At 39.0% G+C, this 19,502-nt stretch overlaps 1 long non-coding RNA gene across 1 annotated transcript in view; it reads left to right on the forward strand.

Annotated features, from left to right (window-relative positions):
• LOC110270153 overlaps positions 1–19,502 on the forward strand; it is a 24,099-nt gene that overhangs the window by 2,390 nt on the left and 2,207 nt on the right. Inside the window, exon 2 of the long non-coding RNA XR_002359343.1 lies at positions 947–953. This is a non-coding gene — a long non-coding RNA (uncharacterized LOC110270153). The remainder of the gene's footprint in view (positions 1–946; positions 954–19,502) is intronic.

Here is a 19,502-nt window from a genome sequence, read left to right on the forward strand (position 1 = left end):
TTGAAAAATCATAAAAATGATTCTTGAAGCAAGAAAAAGCAGCAAAGAACAAAGCTTGAAAAAAAAAAAAGAGAGAGAGAGAGAAAAAGCAAGCAGAAAAATCCAATAACCCTTAAAACCAAAAGGCAAGGGCAAATGAAAAGGATCCCAAGGCTTTGAGCATCAGTGGATAGGAGGGCCTAAAGGACTAAAATCCTGGTCTAAGCGGCTAAACCAACCTGTCCCTAACCATGTGCTTGTGGCGTGAAGGTGTCAAGTGAAAACTTGAGACTGAGCGGTTAAAGTCAAGGTCCAAAGCAAAAAAAAAGAAGAGTGTGCTTAAGAACTCTGGACACCTCTAATTGGGGACTTTAGCAAAGCTGAGTCACAATCTGAAAAGGTTCACCCAGTTATGTGTCTGTGGCATTTATGTATCCGGTGGTAATACTGGAGAACAAAGTGCTTAGGGCCACGACCAAGACTCATAAAGAAGCTGTGTTCAAGAATCATCACACTGAACTAAGAGAATCAATAACACTATCTGAATTCTAAGTCCCTATAGATACCAATCACTCTGAGCTTCAATGGATAAAGTGAGATGCCAAAACTGTTCAGAAGCAAAAAGCTACTAGCCCCGCTCATCTAAAACCATGAACGTGTGCCTGACAATCACCTCCGTTCTATATACGATTGAATGAGTATCTCTTAGATTTCTTAATCAGAATCTCCGTGATATAAGCTAGAACTGATGGCGGCATTCATGAGAATCCGGAAAGTCTAAACCTTGTCTGTGGTATTCCGAGTAGGATTCAAGGATTGAATGACTGTGACGAGCTTCAAACTCCTGAAGGCTGGGCGTTAGTGATAGACGCAAAAGGATAGTAAATCCTATTCCAACCGGATCGAGAACCAATCGGTGATTAGCCGTGCTGTGACAGAGCACGTGAGCGTAGTTTTCACTGGAAAGATGGAAGGTAGCCATTGACAACGGTGATCCACCAACACACAGCTTGCCATAGGAGGACGTGCGTGCGTGAATCAGAAGATAGAGGAAAACAGAGATTCAGAAGATAGAGTATCTCCAAAACTCCAACATATTCTCCATTACTGCATAACAAGTAACTTTTAATTCATGCTCTCTTGGTTATTTGCAATTCAACTGATAAACATAATTGACTTCTTGACTAAGATTTACAAGATAACCATAGATTGCTTCAAACCAACAATCTCCGTGGGATTCGACCCTTACTCACGTGAGGTATTACTTGGACGACCCAGTGCACTTGCTGGTCAGTGGTACGAGTTGTGAAAAGTGTGATTCATAATTCGTGCACCAGCAAACCCAAGAAATGCATAGCAATCAAAACACACAAATGCATATGATGCATGCCTGTCCTATAGCTGATGAGGCTCATCTGTCGGTTATCCAGCCAACCCGACAAGTCCGAAAACCTTAGACTGTTCCCCGTCGCGCATCCCCAAGAGTCTATGCATAGATTTTATATTCATTCATCATATAATCACTCAATGGGAGCTATCCATACCTGGGAATTTATACGCCCGGTCACCCTTACGACGTAGGGTGAACAGAGTATCGAGATTCAACCTGGAACACGTGGTGGCAAGCCACGGTTCTTACCCAGGGAAACTTGTATATCAGATATCATCATTCATAAGCCATTTCATTTTCATAATCATTATATAATTATTTATCAAGAAATGGTATTAAACTTCCTTTAACATTCTCATCTTCTTTGTAAAACTCATCATTTTGTCTCTTACTTCACCTTCAAGTTACCTTATTTTCCTAGCTTCAGCTAGCTACTGGGTTTAGTACTATACCTTAAGTCTAAAAAGGAGAAAATGAAGGTTTAGAAGTGGAAAATATGGTTTAAAAGGTTAAAATCCAATTTTGCAGCAAACAGGGGCCACACGTGCGCATGGGCCACGGGCACGCGTGGTGAAAATAGCACGTCACGCATACGCATGGCTACTCATGCACGCGTCGTTAAAATTCTGTGCCACGCGTACGCGTGGATATGCGTTTTTCAAAAATTGGCAGAATGCCCAGAAAGCTACTACAAACCAGTTTTAACACCTGCATAATACATTTTTATACACCAATTTTCCATCGTCCATAACTTTCTCTACAAAATTCTGTTTTTCACAAAATTGATATCATTTAAAAGCTTATAAAACCATCTTTTATTTGAAGTAAACCACATTTCCATCCAATATTTGAGGAGCAAGTTATGGACTTCCAAAGTTCACCAAAATTCACTTTTACCAACAACATCCAAACTTCATTTTCACCACATTCATAGTCCTTACCTATAAAACCTGCATGTTAATAACATATCCAGCCCCAATTCATCAACAACCACTCTCAAACTACCTTTAACAAATTCAACAAGCCATAACCACCAATTCATATCAACATATATCACATATATGAGCAACCCTTCATTAACATATATAAACCCTTCACATATATCAATCCTTCAACACATATATCAACCCTTCACATATATTAACCCATCAACACGTATATCAACCCTTTATTAACATATATCAACATCAACACCAACCCATCATTAATAAATCCAAGTGCACACATTCAACAATATCAATAACTTAAGCTCATAATTCTAATTCAAACTCAATCATAAATTTATCCAATATCATCACCAAGCTAATTATTTAATGCATTTAACCTTTTCAACTTTGTAACACCCTAACTACCAAAGCTCACACTTCCGGCTGCGCTACTCTGATAGTTCGGACATTACGACGACACTTATACTATTTAAAACTAAAATATGAGCTTGTTTGAAACTTTAAACCGCAAAACCACTCTCGAAAATTACTTTTGTTCGATAACGTACATCCATAGATACCATACAACTTACAAAAACTCATAAAGAGTACATCCATATATATACATACGTATACATAAATAATATTACAAACATTAACCAATACAAGTCCTATCCCTCTTACGGAATAAATCAAGATAAAGGCGAGGGTACAAAAATAATAATCTAAAGCAACATAGAGCATCTTAATAACAAAATAAACTCTTCGTGACTTCTGCACCCATATCCTGAAAGGGGGAAAAATGTAGGGGGGGTGAGAACATCATCCTCGAAAGGGTTCTCAGTAGAGGGTTTTTGGGAATTACTGTAATAGGATACATGAAGATAAACCGTACCAGTGATTAATAACCGACTTATGCCTCTTTTCAAAAACAACTGTTTACAATAAAAGTAAGGTCGGAAATCTTTTCTAAAAGAGGAACCGTTCAATTCTCAAAAACTCAAAAGTCTTTCAAAATGGTTTATCTATGCTGAAACAAAATAGCCTTTCATATTTTATTCCAAACCAGAAACACAAAAACGAAATCAACCATCGGCTCATCTCATTCCAACCACGGCCCTAGGCCCAAACAATCCAATCCATCAACCAATAACCACACACCAACAGAGTCCCAGATGCAAACACAGATAGGAAGTTCAAGCACAAACAAACAGGTATTGCAAGTAGGACAATTAGCAATTAATCACATAGGTAAACCAAGTATAATATGCACACCCAAACAATATCACATAGATGCATATGATGCATGCCTGTCCCTAGTGGCTGATGATATCATCTGTCGATTATATAGCCAACCCGACACGTCCTGGTAGCTAACCATGGACAGAAACACCCATCGCGGAGCAAGTAGGTTTGAGCTACAACCCCATTGCTACTACCCGCTCAACCCAGAGCCAGTGGAATAACCACTACTGTGGCTACTACCCAGGCGGGTGTTTAACAGCTCAACCTGGAGCGAGTAGAGTAACCACTACTACCGCTATTACCCAGGCGTCACAGTCTCTGACCTGGAGCAAGTGGGACGAACCACAACCCTTGCTACTACCCAGGTATCTCAAGCATATATTCATTCAGTCCCAGCCATGGATCAACATCCATCTCAGCCATCCGGCTTAAATTCAAAATTCATAGTTCGGCAGAGTCCCAAGTCTTTAAGGGAAGGTCAACTTACATCAATTCCTAAAAATTCATTGAAACTTTTAAAATTATAGATTCTCGGTTCAAGTAAATAAAATTGAATTTATTATGAAACCGAACCATACAAAATCACAAGTTCCAACCCGGTCCAAAAATCAACTCATTCGAAACGGAACCGGTTCATTTGAATCAAACCGCTTTCAGATTTCTTTTTGGAACCCATTTTTCCAACTCTTCCAAAATGCCTCAAACTTGATTACTCAATCAAAAGTCTAGGTTCCTTTAAAAATTACTAAAAACTCCTTTTTATATTGAAATCAATATTAGAGCATCATTATTTCCTTCAGTGATTCAAACGGTAAAAATAGTTCAATTCTAAATAAGCCGAACTCAACGTATAAGGTTCATCAAATAAATTAAGCTGGAAAGCATAAATATCCTCTTAATAAATCAAATAATACAATTTCTCAAATCCAAATCAAAATAATTGACTCGATTCAAACCAATCCTCAACGGATTAAACTCATTTCAAATCTTTAAAGAATCAACTTCAAACATTACATTTCACAAGCCACATAACAATTCAGCCAAACCAACATCCATAGTCATTCGGGTCAATCAAATAATACGTAAGGCAGATACAATCACCAAATACACAATATCTCACATCAGTACCCATATGTAATAATTCCAATAATAAACTATAGTTTTTGGAAAGCGCCCCTACCTCAAAACGCAATTCCATAACCCAAACGCCTCACAGAGTCCTTTCTGCCTCAACCTGAGCTGACGGCAACCAAAACCTCAGTCCCAATCACGTTCGCAATAACCATAGCAACACTAATCGCAACATACAATAATCAGGACTCGACCCCACGTTATCAAAACTCATTCATTAACCGAACACAACAGAATACTAACGCGAGGCTTTCCGAAACATAAATACTTACTGAACAAGCGAAATGAAGTAGCTGCAATATCGGACGAGCCCGGCAACAGCTCCGGCGGCGGCCAGAAGCTCCGATGGATCAACTATAAAAACCACGCAGCATTAAAACCTTCTCGAAATCCAGAAAGGCAGAAACCTCAATTAAAACCCTTACCAGAAGAATGGAGCAGCAGCTCCAGTGGCGACCTCCTGTAGCAACCACACCGTTTCCCGACAACTAGAGGCACAACGGGGTTTCTTGGCAGCAGAAACGGCGGTGGCTGGGCGCGGTTATGCCTCCTCTCCTCTGTACGACCCGGCGGCTTCCCTCTCGCCGGCACACAGCGGCGGCATTGCAGCAAGGAGCACAACGACGGCGCGTAGACCGGCGACGACCCCCAGCAGTGGCGCCGGCGAACCAGTCGCGACGGAGGCAGCAGCAGCTCAGACCACGTCTCTCCAGTCTCCGACGCGATCTCTCTCTCTCTTCCACCGATGGTGACGATGACGGCAAGGACAGAAGCGGCGGCGCGAACACCACAACAGCGGCGACGAGCTAGTCAGCGGCGCGAGTGATGACGAAGGCCCTACGTTTGGCCTCTCTCTCTCTTCGGCATTGCTCTCCCCCGGTGACCCTCTTGCGTGCGACGCGACGCGATAGGGACTGGGTGCTACTCCTCAGCGTCGCGCCTTCTCCCTCCTCTCGGTGACAGAGGCGCGCCACATGGCTCCATGGACGGACAGCGATGGCGGCGCGGATTGGGTAGCGGCAGCAACGTGGCCACCTTCCCCCTTTCTTCTCCGATCTCCTCTACTCCCCCTCAGATTCCTCTTTCTTTCTGTTTCTTTCTTTGTGCCGTATGTTTTGTTAGAAAGGGGAAACAAGGGCGGCTGCTGTTAGAAGGGAGGGGCTGCAGCAGTTGTGAGGAAATCGGGTCGTGGGTTATGGTTTCAGGGTTAGGGTTTCATCATTTTGAAAATTAGGGTTAGGGACATTTTAGTAATTTCACTTAAAAATAGGGATAATTGATGAGCGGATATTTTATACGCTTTTTGCGGTTAATTTCATATAGATTTTAGTATGTTTTAGTTGGTTTTTAGTTTATTTTCATTAGTTTCTAGGAAAAATTCATATTTCTGGACTTTACTATGAGTTTGTATATTTTTCTGTAATTTCAGGTATTTTCTGGCTGAAATTGAGGGAGCTGAGAAAAAATCTGATTCAGGCTGAAAAAGGACTGCTGATGCTGTTGGATTCTAACCTCCCTGCACTCAAAATGGATTTTCTGGAGCTACAGGACTCCAAATGGCGTGCTTTTAATTGCGTTGGAAAGTAGACATTCAGGGCTTTCCAGCAATATATAATAGTCCATACTTTGCTTAAGGATAGACGATGTAAACTGGCATTCAACGCCAGTTCTCTGCCTAATTCTAGCGTCCAGCGCCAGAAACAAGTTGCAAGTTGGAGTTCAACGCCAGAAAAGGATCCAAAGCTGCCCAAAACAGCCCCAGGCACGTGAAAGCTTTAGTCTCAGCCCTAGCACACACCAAGTGGGCTCCAGAAGTGGATTTCTGCACTATCTGCTATAGTTTACTCATTTTCTGTAAACCTAGGTTACTAGTTTAGTATTTAAACAACTTTTAGGGACTTACTTTGTATCTCATGACATTTTAGATCTGAACTTTGTACTCTTTGACAGAATGAGTCTCTAAACTCCATTGTTGGGGGTGAGGAGCTCTGCTGTGTCTCGATGAATTAATGCAAGTATTTCTGTTTTCCATTCAAACATGCGGGTTCCTATCTAAGATATCCATCCGCGCCTCCTTATGGAGAAGGTGATGATCCGTGACACTCATCACCTTCCTCACTCCATGAACGTGTGTCTGACAATCACCTCTGTTCTACATCAGATTGAATGAATATCTCTTAGATTCCTTAATCAGAATCTCCGTGGTATAAGCTAGATTGATGGCAGCATTCATGAGAATCCGGAAAGTCTAAACCTTGTCTGTGGTATTCCGAGTAGGATTCTGGGATTGAATGGCTGTGACGAACTTCAAACTCACGAATGCTGGGCGTAGTGACAGACGCAAAAAGATAGTAAATCCTATTCCGGTATGATTGAGAACCTGCAGATGATTAGCCGTGCGGTGACAGCGCATTTGGACCCTTTTCACTGGAAAGATGGATGGTAGCCATTGACAACGGTGATCCGCCAACATACAGCTTGCCATAGGAGGACGTGCATGCGTGAATCAGAAACAGAGGAAACCAGAATTTCAGAAGACAAAGCATCTCCTAAACTCCAACATATTCTCCATTACTGCATAACAAGTAACTTTTAATTTATGCTCCCTTGTCCATTTGCAAGTCAATTGATAACCACCAATTAATATCCTGACTGAGAATTGCAAGATAACCATAGCTTGCTTCAAACCAACAATCTCCGTGGGATCGACCCTTACTAACGTAAGGTACTACTTGGACGACCCAGTGCACTTGCTGATTAGTGGTACCAGTTTTGAAACGTGTTATTCATAATTCGTGCACCAAGTTTTTGGCGCCGTTGCCGGGGATTGTTCGTGTTTGAACAACTGACGGTTTATTTTGTTGCTTAGATTAGGAAAAATTTTTCTTTTTGGCTAGAGCGTTGGTCTAAGTCCGTGGCAGTTTGGTATACTCATTTTTTTAAAAATCTTTTTCAAAAATAATAATTTCTCTATTAAATTTTGTGCCAAACTTTAAGTTTGGTGTTTTATTGTTGATTTCCCTTTGGTTTTCGAAAATTTTAGCTTGGTTTTCTAAAAATTTTAAGTTTGGTGTTCTTTCTTCATGTTCTTGTGTTCTTGTGAGTCTTCAAAGTGTTCTTGAGTTTTCCTTGTGTCTTGATCTTAAAATTTTTAAGTTTGGTGTTCCTTGGTGTTTTCCTTCCAAAATTTCAAAAAAAAAAAAAAAAACAAGGAGCATTAGATCTTAAAATTTTAAATCTTGTGCTATCTTATTATTTTTCTCTCTCCTCTTTAAATTCAAAAATATCTTTTCTCTCTATCTTAAAGCAAATTTTCGAAATTTACCTTTAAAATTCAGATTTTTTTTTTAAAATTTAAAACCTTTTTCAAAAATCATCATATCCTTTTCAAAACTTCCTAACCACTTTCTCTCTCCTTATTCTTTCGAAAATTTTCAACCATTTTTGTTTATTGTATTTTAATTTATTTCATTTTTGAAATAAATAAATAAATAAAAATAAAATTTTTATTTGACATCATCTCCCTTTCTCCATCATGGATCTAAGCGGAAATGAACAGTCCAGGAGGACTCTGGGGTCATATGCTAACCCCTCTACTGCTTCATATGGGAGTAGTATCTGCATACCTTCCATTGGAGTCAGTAGCTTTGAGTTGAATCCTCAGCTCATTATCATGGTGCAGCAAAGCTGCCAGTATTCCGGTCTTCCACAGGAAGAACCTACAGAGTTTCTAGCACAGTTTTTACAAATTGCTGACACAGTACATGATAAGGAAGTAGATCAGGATGTCTACAGATTATTACTGTTTCCATTAGCTGTAAAAGACCAAGCCAAAAGGTGGTTAAATAACCAACCTAAGGCTAGCATAAGGACATGGAAACAGCTGACAGAAAAATTTCTGAATCAATACTTTCCTCCAAAATGGATGACACAGCTAAGGCTGGACATCCAAGGCTTTAAACAAGGAGATAATGAATCTCTTTATGATACCTGGGAGAGATATAGAGAGATGCTACGAAAATGCCCCTCTGAAATATTTTCAGAGTGGGTTCAGTTAGACATCTTCTATTATGGGCTTACAGAAAGAGCTCAGATCTCTTTAGATTGCTCATCTGGTGGATCTATCCACATGAGAAAGACAATTGAAGAAGCTCAAGAGCTCATTGATACAGTTGCTAGAAATCAGCATCTGTACTTAAGCAGTGACCCTTCCATGAAAGAAGAGGCTAAAACAGCAACTGCTGAACTCAGTCCTGCAGAGCAAGCTGCTGAATTCAATCAGCAATTGGATTTCCTAACAAAGCAGTTAGCTGAATTTAAGGATAAACTACAAGAGACAAGGATGGCTAATATAAATATGGGAGAACAATTGAAGCAAACAAAGCAGCAGCTGTCAAGACAAATAACAGAAGAATGCCAAGCAGTTCAATTAAAAAGTGGGAAAACATTAAATACCCCACCTCAAGGCAGCAAAGAGCTAAGGAATGAGCAAACCACCCAAAATTCACCTGAGGACAGTAAGAGCCCAGGGAAAACCAGTGAGGGATCAGACACACACAAGTGATAATGACAACCCCTCTAAAAAGGATTCTTCAACCACTTCTGTAGGCAATAAACCTACAGCAACTAAGGTTGAGGAATATAAAGCCAAGATACCTTATCCTCAAAAACTCCGGAAAGAGGAGCAGGATAAGCAATTTGCTCGCTTTGCAGATTATCTCAGGACTCTTGAAATAAAGATCCCATTTGCAGAGGCACTGGAGCAAATACCTTCTTATGCCAAGTATATGAAAGACCTTTCCCACTGACTTTGTAGTGCTGGAAATGGAGGAGCACAAGAGTGCTACTCTCATTCTAGGAAGACCCTTCCTAGCAACTGGACGAACTCTCATTGACGTCCAACAGGGGGAAATAACCCTGAGAGTCAATGAGGATGAGTTTAAGTTGAATGCTGTCAAAGCCATGTAGCACCCAGACACATCAAAAGACTGCATGAAAGTTGATCTTATTGACTCTTTGGTAGAAGAGATCAACATGGCTGAGAGTCTCGAATCAGAGTTGGAAGACATCTTTAAAGATGTTCAGCCTGATTTGGAGGATTCAGAGGAAATGAAAGAGCCTCTAAAATTTTCTCTGGAAGAGGAAAAGCCTCCTAAACCCGAGCTCAAACCATTACCACCATCCCTGAAATATGTATTTCTCGGAGAAGGTGACACTTTTCCAGTAATCATAAGCTGTGCTTTAAATCCATAGGAAGAGGAAGCACTTATTCAAGTGCTAAGGACACACAAGACAGCTCTTGGGTGGTCCATAGGTGACCTTAAGGGCATAAGCCCAGCTAGATGCATGCACAAAATCTTATTGGAGGATAATGCTAAACCAGTGGTTCAACCACAGAGGCGGCTAAATCCAGTCATAAAGGAAGTGGTGCAGAAAGAGGTCACCAAATTACTAGAGGCTGGGATTATTTATCCTATTTCTGATAGCCCCTGGGTGAGCCCTGTCTAAGTCGTCCCAAAGAAGGGAGGCATGACAGTGATTCATAATGAAAAAAATGAACTGGTTCCTACAAGAACAGTTACAGGGTGGCGCATGTGTATTGACTACAGAAGGCTCAACTCTGCCATGGTTCGGTATGGGATTCGCCACAAGGTAGCTACTCTATATCATCCACAAACTAATGGGTAAGCTGAAGTCTCTAACAGAGAATTAAAAAGAATCCTAGAACGGATAGTAAATACCCGTAGAAAGGAGTCGGCACGGAGCTTGGATGATGCTCTGTGGGCTTACAGAACAGCATTCAAGACCCCTATAGGGACCTCTCTATACCAACTTGTGTATGGTAAGGCATATCACCTGCCCATGGAACTGGAACATAAAGCCTACTGGGCAACCAGATTCCTAAATTTTGATGCCAAATTAGCAGGAGAAAAAAGATTGCTCCAGCTAAATGAGTTAGAGGAATTCAGATTCACTGCTTTCGAAAATGCCAAGCTTTATAAAGAGAAATAAAAAAAGTGGCATGATAGAAAGCTGTCATCTAGAATCTTTGAACTAGGACAGAAGGTTCTGCTATTTAACTCTAGACTCAGGCTATTCCCCAGGAAACTGAAATCCCGGTGGAGGGGACCATATGTGATTACAAGTGGATCACCATATGGTTATGTGGAGCTTCAAGATATTGATTCTGATAAGAAGTTCATTGTCAATGGACAGAGAATCAAGCACTATCTTGAAGGCAACATTGAGCAAGAGTGCTCAAGGCTGAAGCTAGATTAAAAGCTCAGCAAGGTCCAGCTAAAGACAATAAAGAAGCGCTTGCTGGGAGGCAACCCAGCCATGGGGCATCAATCCTCTAAGCATTTTGCCCTATTTTTATTTTTATTTGTTTATATAAAGTTCATTGATAACAAGGTAAAGAATCAATTGCATAAGTTCACAGGGTTACAGAAGGAATCTGCACACAAAACAGAGAAAAAGAGCTCACTGGCAAGAAAACGCCAGTAAGAGCCTGTTTTGGGCGTTCAGTGCCCAAAAGAGGTATCAAGTGGGCGCTGAACGCCAGTAAGGATAGCTATCTGGCGTTCAACGCCAGAAAAGGGCAACAACTGGGCGTTGAATGCCCAGGAGAGCAGCATTTGGGCGTTCAAACGCCAGGATGGTGGAGAGGAGGTAAATTTATTTTTCTTCATATTTTTCATTTTAATTTTGTTTTTCATGTTTCAATTCATGATTTCTTACATAAACATGTTAAGAACCCTGATTTCTAAAATTCCTAAATTCCAAAAACCCTATTTTAAAAATATCAAATGTATCTTAATCCATAAGCACCAATCCTTTTTATCCAATTCAACTCCTTTTCAAAATTTTCAAAACAAATCTATCTCTTTTCATTCAAAAATCTTTTCAACTAATATCTTTTTCAAATCTCCACATTATCTTTTTCAAAATTTAGATTTATCTTTTTCAAAAATCTTTTATATCTTTTCAATTTTAAACTATATCCTCTCTTATTATATCTTCTATCCTATCTTTTCCAAATCAATCTTTTTTATCATATCTTTTCTAAATTTTCGAACCCACCCCCCTCCCTTTAAATATGGGTTTGGCCTCCCTCCCCTTCCATCAACAATTGCACCTAGCTCTCCTTCTATTCCTCTCCTTTCTTTTCTTTTGCTTGAGGACAAGTAAACCTCTAAGTTTGGTGTGTTTATCCGTGATCACTAAGATCATGGCTCCTAAGGAAAAACAACCCACTTCAAGAGGCAAGAAAGAGAGCATTCCAAAACCACTTTGGAATCAAGGGAAGTTCTTATCTAAAGAACATTCAGACCATTATTACAAAATAATGGGTCTAAGATCAGTGATCCCGAAAGTTAGATTCGATCTGAAAGAAGACGAATATCCGGAGATCCAGGAGCAAATTCGAATCAGGAACTGGGAGGTCCTAGCTAATCCTGATACGAAAGTGGGAAGGAATATGGTCCAGGAGTTCTATGCTAATATGTGGCAGACAGACAAGCAAAAACTATCTGGAACTGCTTTCTATGAATATCGGACCGTGGTCAGAGGAAAGATTATTCATACCAACCCTGACAAGATCAGGGAGATCTTAAAGCTACCTCAGCTGAAAGATGATCCAGACTCTTTCAACAGGAGAATGATGAGAACAGACAAGGGCCTGGATAAGATTCTAGAGGATATATGTATTCCTGGAGCCAGGTGGACCACCAGCACGAAGGGTGTCCCAAATCAACTCAAAAGAGAATATCTCAAACCAGTCGCCAGAGGATGGCTGGACTTCATTGGGCATTCTCTGCTACCCACTAGCAACCGTTCTGAAATCACTGTTAGAAGGGCAGTGATGATCCATTGCATCATGATGGGAAAAGAAGTGGAAGTTCATCAACTGATTTCAACTGAATTCTACAAAATTGCTAACAAAAATTCTAAAGAGTCCAGGTTGGCTTACCCAAGCTTGATTTCTCTGCTCTGCAAGGACGCTGGAGTAAGGATGGGAATAACTGAGTATATCTCAGTTGAGAAACCAATCACCAAAGCATCAATGGAAAAATAACAAGCACAGGATGACCCCATCAAGAAGAAAACACAGGAATTTCTCCCAGAAATCCCTCAATCTGAATATTGGGAGTATCTTGAAACATCAGTTACCAAGATGCAAGAAGCTATGGAACAAATAATAAAGGAACAGAAGGAACAAAGTCAAATTCTTTGCTATTTGATTAAAGAACAAGAGGAGCAAGGGCGTGACTTGAGGGAATTGAAGCGCCAGAAGTTATCTCTTGAAGGACCAAGCACCCCACAGATCCGAGGAACATCCACTTCCCAGAACAAAGGTTGTTAAATTCCAATTTCTGCTTTAACTCTGTGATAGTTGTCGTTATAGGAGTTTACCTTAGGAGTCATATAGTAGTAATTAGTATCTATTTCGATTTTATCTCCAATTAAGTTATAGTCTATTTTTCTCATCATCAGCAAACATGAATAAAATAGTAGATCTTTTGAATAAGAGGCAATAAAATTCGAGTTTTTAATACGGAAAAAATTCTAATCAGTAACATGTGGTGGCAATGCTTTCTGTCTTCTGAATGAATGCTTGAACAGTGCATATGTCTTTTGAATTTGTTGTTTAATACTGTTAAATATGTTGGCCCTTGAAAGAATGATGAACATGAGACATGTTATTGATAATCTGAAAAATCATAAAAATGATTCTTGAAGCAAGAAAAAACATCAAAGAACAAAGCTTGCAGAAAAAAAAAGAGAGAGAGAAAAAGCAAGCAGAAAAAGTCAAAACCCTTAAAACCAAAAGGCAAGGGTAAATAAAAAGGATCCCAAGGCTTTGAGCATCAGTGGATAGGAGGGCCTAAAGGAATAAAATCCTGGCCTAAGCGGCTAAACCAAGCTGTCCCTAACCATGTGCTTGTGGCGTGAAGGTGTCAAGTGAAAACTTGAGACTGAGCGGTTAAAGTCAAGGTCCAAAGCGAAAAAAAAAAAGAAGAGTGTGCTTAAGAACTCTGGACACCTCTAATTGGGGACTTTAGCAAAGCTGAGTCACAATCTGAAAAGGTTAACCCAATTATGTGTCTGTGGCATTTATGTATCCGGTGGTGATACTGGAAAACAAAGTGCTTAGGGTGATGAGATGCAGAAGCTGGTGAATTAAAAATTATTAATATGGTTACGTTGCTCAGAGATTTCCAGCAATATATAATAGTCTATACTTTGCTCAAGGATAGATGACGTAAACTGGCGTTCAATGCCAGTTCTCTGCCCAATTCTGGCGTCCAGCGCCAGAAACAAGTTGCAAGTTGGAGTTCAACGCCAGAAAAGGATCCAAAGCTGGCGTTGAACGCCCAAAACAGCCCCAAGCACGTGAAAGCTTTAGTCTCAGCCCCAGCACATACCAAGTGGGCCCCAGAAGTGGATTTCTGCACTATCTGCTATAGTTTACTCATTTTCTGTAAACCTAGGTTACTAGTTTAGTATTTAAACAACTTTTAGGGACTTACTTTGTATCTCATGACATTTTAGATCTGAACTTTGTACTCTTTGACGGCATGAGTCTCTAAACTCCATTGTTGGGGGTGAGGAGCTCTGCTGTGTCTCGATGAATTAATGCAAGTATTTCTGTTTTCCATTCAAACATGCGTGTTCCTATCTAAGATATCCATTCGTGCCTCCTTATGGAGAAGGTGATGATCCGTGACACTCATCACCTTCCTCACTCCATGAACGTGTGTCTGAAAATCACCTCCGTTCTACATCAGATTGAATGAATATCTCTTAGATTCCTTAATCAGAATCTCCGTGGTATAAGCTAGATTGATGGCAGCATTCATGAGAATCCGGAAAGTCTAAACCTTGTCTGTGGTATTCCGAGTAGGATTCTGGGATTGAATGGCTATGACGAACTTCAAACTCACGAATGCTGGGCATAGTGACAGACACAAAAGGATAGTAAATCCTATTCCGGTATGATTGAGAACCTGCAGATGATTAGCTGTGCGGTGACAGCGCATTTGGACCCTTTTCACTGGAAGGATGGATGGTAGCCATTGACAACGGTGATCCGCCAACATACAGCTTGCCATAGGAGGATGAGCATGCGTGAATCAGAAACAGAGGAAAGCAGAATTTCAGAAGACAAAGCATCTCCTAAACTCCAACATATTCTCCATTACTGCATAACAAGTAACTTTTAATTTATGCTCCCTTGTCCATTTGCAAGTCAATTGATAACCACCAATTAATATCCTGACTGAGAATTGCAAGATAACCATAGCTTGCTTCAAACCAACAATCTCCGTGGGATCGACCCTTACTCACGTAAGGTACTACTTAGACGACCCAGTACACTTGCTGGTTAGTGGTACGAGTTGTGAAACGTGTTATTCATAATTCGTGCACCAATAATATAGAAATTAGAAATAAATTCTGATCCAACAAAATTAATGTATAGAAATACTATTTGCTCCTCCGTTTTGCAAATTATTTTCAATAAAATGCCCAAATCTAAAAATTAGAAATAATATACTTAATTTCTTCATTTTTCAAAATAGCAGTAATAATATTTAAAATATTACTTATCTAATCCAAATCATATAAAATCCTTATTATTTTCATAACTATCAACCTTATACTTTAAATATAGAAAATAATCTAATAGTTATAAAATTGGATAATAATCATAACTTATCTCAAGTTCAATAAATCAAACTTGCCTTAATTATCCTTAATAAAATAATCTCTGAAATTAAGGCTATAAATAACTATATGATTTGAGACTTGATCATAAAAAGACTTTTCAAAGATTCTGGGTCTTACATTCTACCCACCTTATAAAAATTTTCGCCCTCGAAAATTGATACAAAATGAAAGAAATTCCATAACAGTTCACCCTTGAACACATTTAAGGAAGAAGCAAAAATATCTTAAAATATAAACATATATACGGTTTCCAAATACTTGGGTGGTCGTATGCATAAAGATACAAAAGTATGAGTGTGCTTGTAAAGCAAACGTTACAAGATGGGCTCAATGCACAAGGTCATATGATCTCAAGGCTTTACAAACACTTGAGGTGCCAAAATAGGGTGCAAATCAAGATAGGCGTTCACAAAGCAAAGATGACATGGTTCAAACATGTGATAGTAAAGCAAGGCATCGAAGGCTATAAACATGATGCGGTTAAAACGACGTGCTTAACATCCGCACACTAATCTCATATCAACCTCAAGGCTTCAACTTTTCAACTCCGTCTAGCACTTTTCAACCTCAGCCAATCATAAGCCTAACACCCGCAAGCTCGTTTGCAAGGGACAAAACACCCATAACTCATCATAATGTTACACACCTACCGCTTCACCTTCCATATACACATATCACGTCTTAAAGAACTAACGCATCGTGTTACGTATACGTCTACAAGTCGCACGTGATATCAAAAAAATTCTTGAGTCTACTCAGAAGGATACAAGATTTAGAAAGGAGAGCCAAATGTCAAGGATAGTACTCATAGATTTGAGAGAATGTATCCAATCTTCACATAAACAAAGACGCTCAAGCAATGAAGTTTGGTAGAAATAAATCAATTGACAACTTCAAAGATAACCCTTGGATCAAAGAAGTTCAACAGGATCGATAGGAAGAAAACCAGCGCATCAGTTTGAAACAAACTCAAGCTGAGTCGAAGAAGTATAAGGTTTACAGAGGAGAATATTTCAAACCCAAGACAAAGCTCACAGAACTCAAGAGCACGATTAAAATACTTTCGAATACATTGTTCATGAAGGAACCGAAACTTGCGGAAAAACCACTTCGCAGTCTAAAAGAAAGGTTAAGTAACAAACATTCTCCAAGAGAATAACAAAAGCAATAACGTGGCTTTGCTGTAATACAATTTCATGTTGAAACATATCATGTAGAATTTTAAAAACAAGGTGCACACAAGTTTGGCTAAAAGCTAAAATATTTCCTTAAATATTTTAGAAAGATAATTAGGTGCACAACTTAGCCAAAGGCAATCATAAAACTCAGAAAAGAAATCAAATGCTTGTTCAAAAATTCCAAAGTTCATATTCAAACAAGCGTGTATAAAATCATGGCAAGGACGAAGGAGAAAATTAAACTCTTTTTAAAAAAGAAATTCCGAGGTAAAAATTTGTTTACAATCTAGTAAGGAAATAGGTGGTGCGTTACAAACAAACCAATTTCCACTAAACAAGGGAGCTTTTCCAAAACCTCATTTAAAATGGCGCATGCCAACTTTAAATTAATTTCGTCAAAATTGTACAATGGTTTCAATCTCAATCAAGCAACAGAAAATAAATTCCGTTTAATATTTCTTCAAAGAGGATTCAAAACCCATTTAACCAAGGCTCAAAACAAGACTCCAAAAGTGTTCTTGAAATCACCATCCCAGAAGAACATGTAAGAAATTTAAGATGCGCTAAAAAGGAGTCAAGCCTTGCAAGAAAGGATCTTAAATCAAAATAGTTAAAACAAGATCCACTAGGCTTGAGACATCAAACCAACTTTCAATTGATTCGAAAGAATACAAAAATCGCAGAAAAAGACAACGCAATCATTAGTAACTTCTCAAGGATAAATCTTTGACTAAAAACTCTTGTAAAGACAATGAGAGGATAAACGATGCACTATTTTGAAACGAATCAAACTAACTCACATAAGAATGAGATTCACAAGATTGGAAAAACCAAGATCAATGGTAATGTTCACAAATTGTAAAGATTAGTTTAAAAATAAGGTCAAGTATGACATTCATATAGATGGAAGGTTTAATAGAGAATTTAGTCCGTTTATAGGAAGAAAGCTATGAATCCAACACTTTCAAAAGAGCAACAATGGCATAAACCATATAGCATGCTAAATCAACTCAATTGAAAATAAGTTAAGTAAAGCTTATCAAACGAAACTCAATCGGGATAAAAATGGAAAATTCTTTCTTCCCAAAATTTTGAAAAATATCCAAATACATAATCAAATAAAAATGTGCATTGGAACTATAGTAAAATTTCTAGAAAGTCAAATTGTAATTTTAAAGTAAATGCAGTTCTGTAAACAAGTAAAAGTACAGACGAGGTATTAGAAATAGATAGTTGTTAAACTGTATAAGAAATCTTCAAAGCTTCACATATAAATAAGTACATATCTAATCAACAGCAACTTTTATAAAAATCTCAAAATTGGCTGTAATCACTGTCAAATAAGAGGAAAACTAAATCAACAAGTTCTCAAAGAATGGACTCGGAACCCGGAGTTTAAAAGGTACAGCACATTAAGACAAGTTCAAGGCTATATCAAAGAATACAGGAATCAAAAGAACTCAAACAGAGGAAGATAGACGCAACAAGGATTCCAAACAAGCATATGCAATTAAGATCAAACAAGAATGCATATGAATAGAGGAATAGAGATGAAAATCCAACTACTTTTCAAGAGGATTGGCAAACAAGAACTTCAAGTTAGGATGTGAAAGACCTAATACATGACAAACACTCAGAGTATGCAATTGAAGCATAGTCAGTCCATTCCTCAGGCTCTACAGGAAGAACTGCTCAGATACCATAATGTAACACCCTAACTACCAAAGCTCACACTTCCGGCTGCGCTACTCTGATAGTTTGGACATTACGATGACACTTATACTATTTAATACTAAAATATGAGCCTGTTTGAAACTTTAAACCGCAAAACCGCTCCCGAAAATTACTTTCGTTCGATAACGTACATCCATAGATACCATACAACTTACAAAAACTCATAAAGAGTACATCCATATATATACATACGTATACATAAATAATATTACAAACATTAACCAATACAATTCATATCCCTCTTATAGAATAAATCAAGATAAAGGCGAGGGTACAAAAATAATAATCTAAAGCAACATAGAGCATCTCAATAACAAAATAAACTCTTCGTGACTTCTGCGCCTATATCCTGAAAGGGGGAAAAATGTAGGGGGTGAGAACATCATCCTCGAAAGGGTTCTCAGTAGAGGGTTTTTGGGAATTACTGTGATAGGATACATGAAGATAAACCGTACCAGTGATTAATAACCAACTTATGCCTCTTTGCAAAAACAACTGTTTACAATAAAAGTAAAGTCGGAAATCTTTTCTAAAAGAGGAACCGTTCAATTCTCAAAAACTCAAAAGTCTTTCAAAACGGTTTATCTATGCTGAAACAAAATAGCCTTTCATATTTTATTCCAAACCAGAAACACAAAACCAAAATCAACCATCGGTTCATCTCATTCCAACCACGGCCCTAGGCCCAAACAATCCAATCCATCAACCAATCACCACACACCAACAGAGTCCCAGATGCAAACACAGATAGGAAGTTTAAGCACAAATAAACAGGTATTGCAAGTAGGACAATTAGCAATTAATCACATAGGCAAACCAAGTATAATATGCACACCCAAACAATATCACATAGATGCATATGATGCATGCCTGTCCCTAGTGGCTGATGATATCATCTGTCGGTTATATAGCCAACCCGACACGTCCTGGTAGCTAACCATGGACAGAAACACCCATCGCGGAGCAAGTAGGTTTGAGCTACAACCCCATTGCTACTACCCGCTCAACCCAGAGCTAGTGGAATAACCACTACTGCGGCTACTACCCAGGCGGGTGTTTAACAGCTCAACCTGGAGTGAGTGGAGTCACCACTACTACCGCTATTACCCAGGTGTCACAGTCTCTGACCTGGAGCAAGTGGGACGAACCACAACCCTTGCTACTACCCAGGTATCTCAAGCATATATT

The sequence above is a fragment of the Arachis ipaensis genome, chromosome B01 (genome assembly GCF_000816755.2).
Source record: "Arachis ipaensis cultivar K30076 chromosome B01, Araip1.1, whole genome shotgun sequence".
In the NCBI taxonomy this organism is placed as follows: domain Eukaryota; kingdom Viridiplantae; phylum Streptophyta; class Magnoliopsida; order Fabales; family Fabaceae; genus Arachis; species Arachis ipaensis.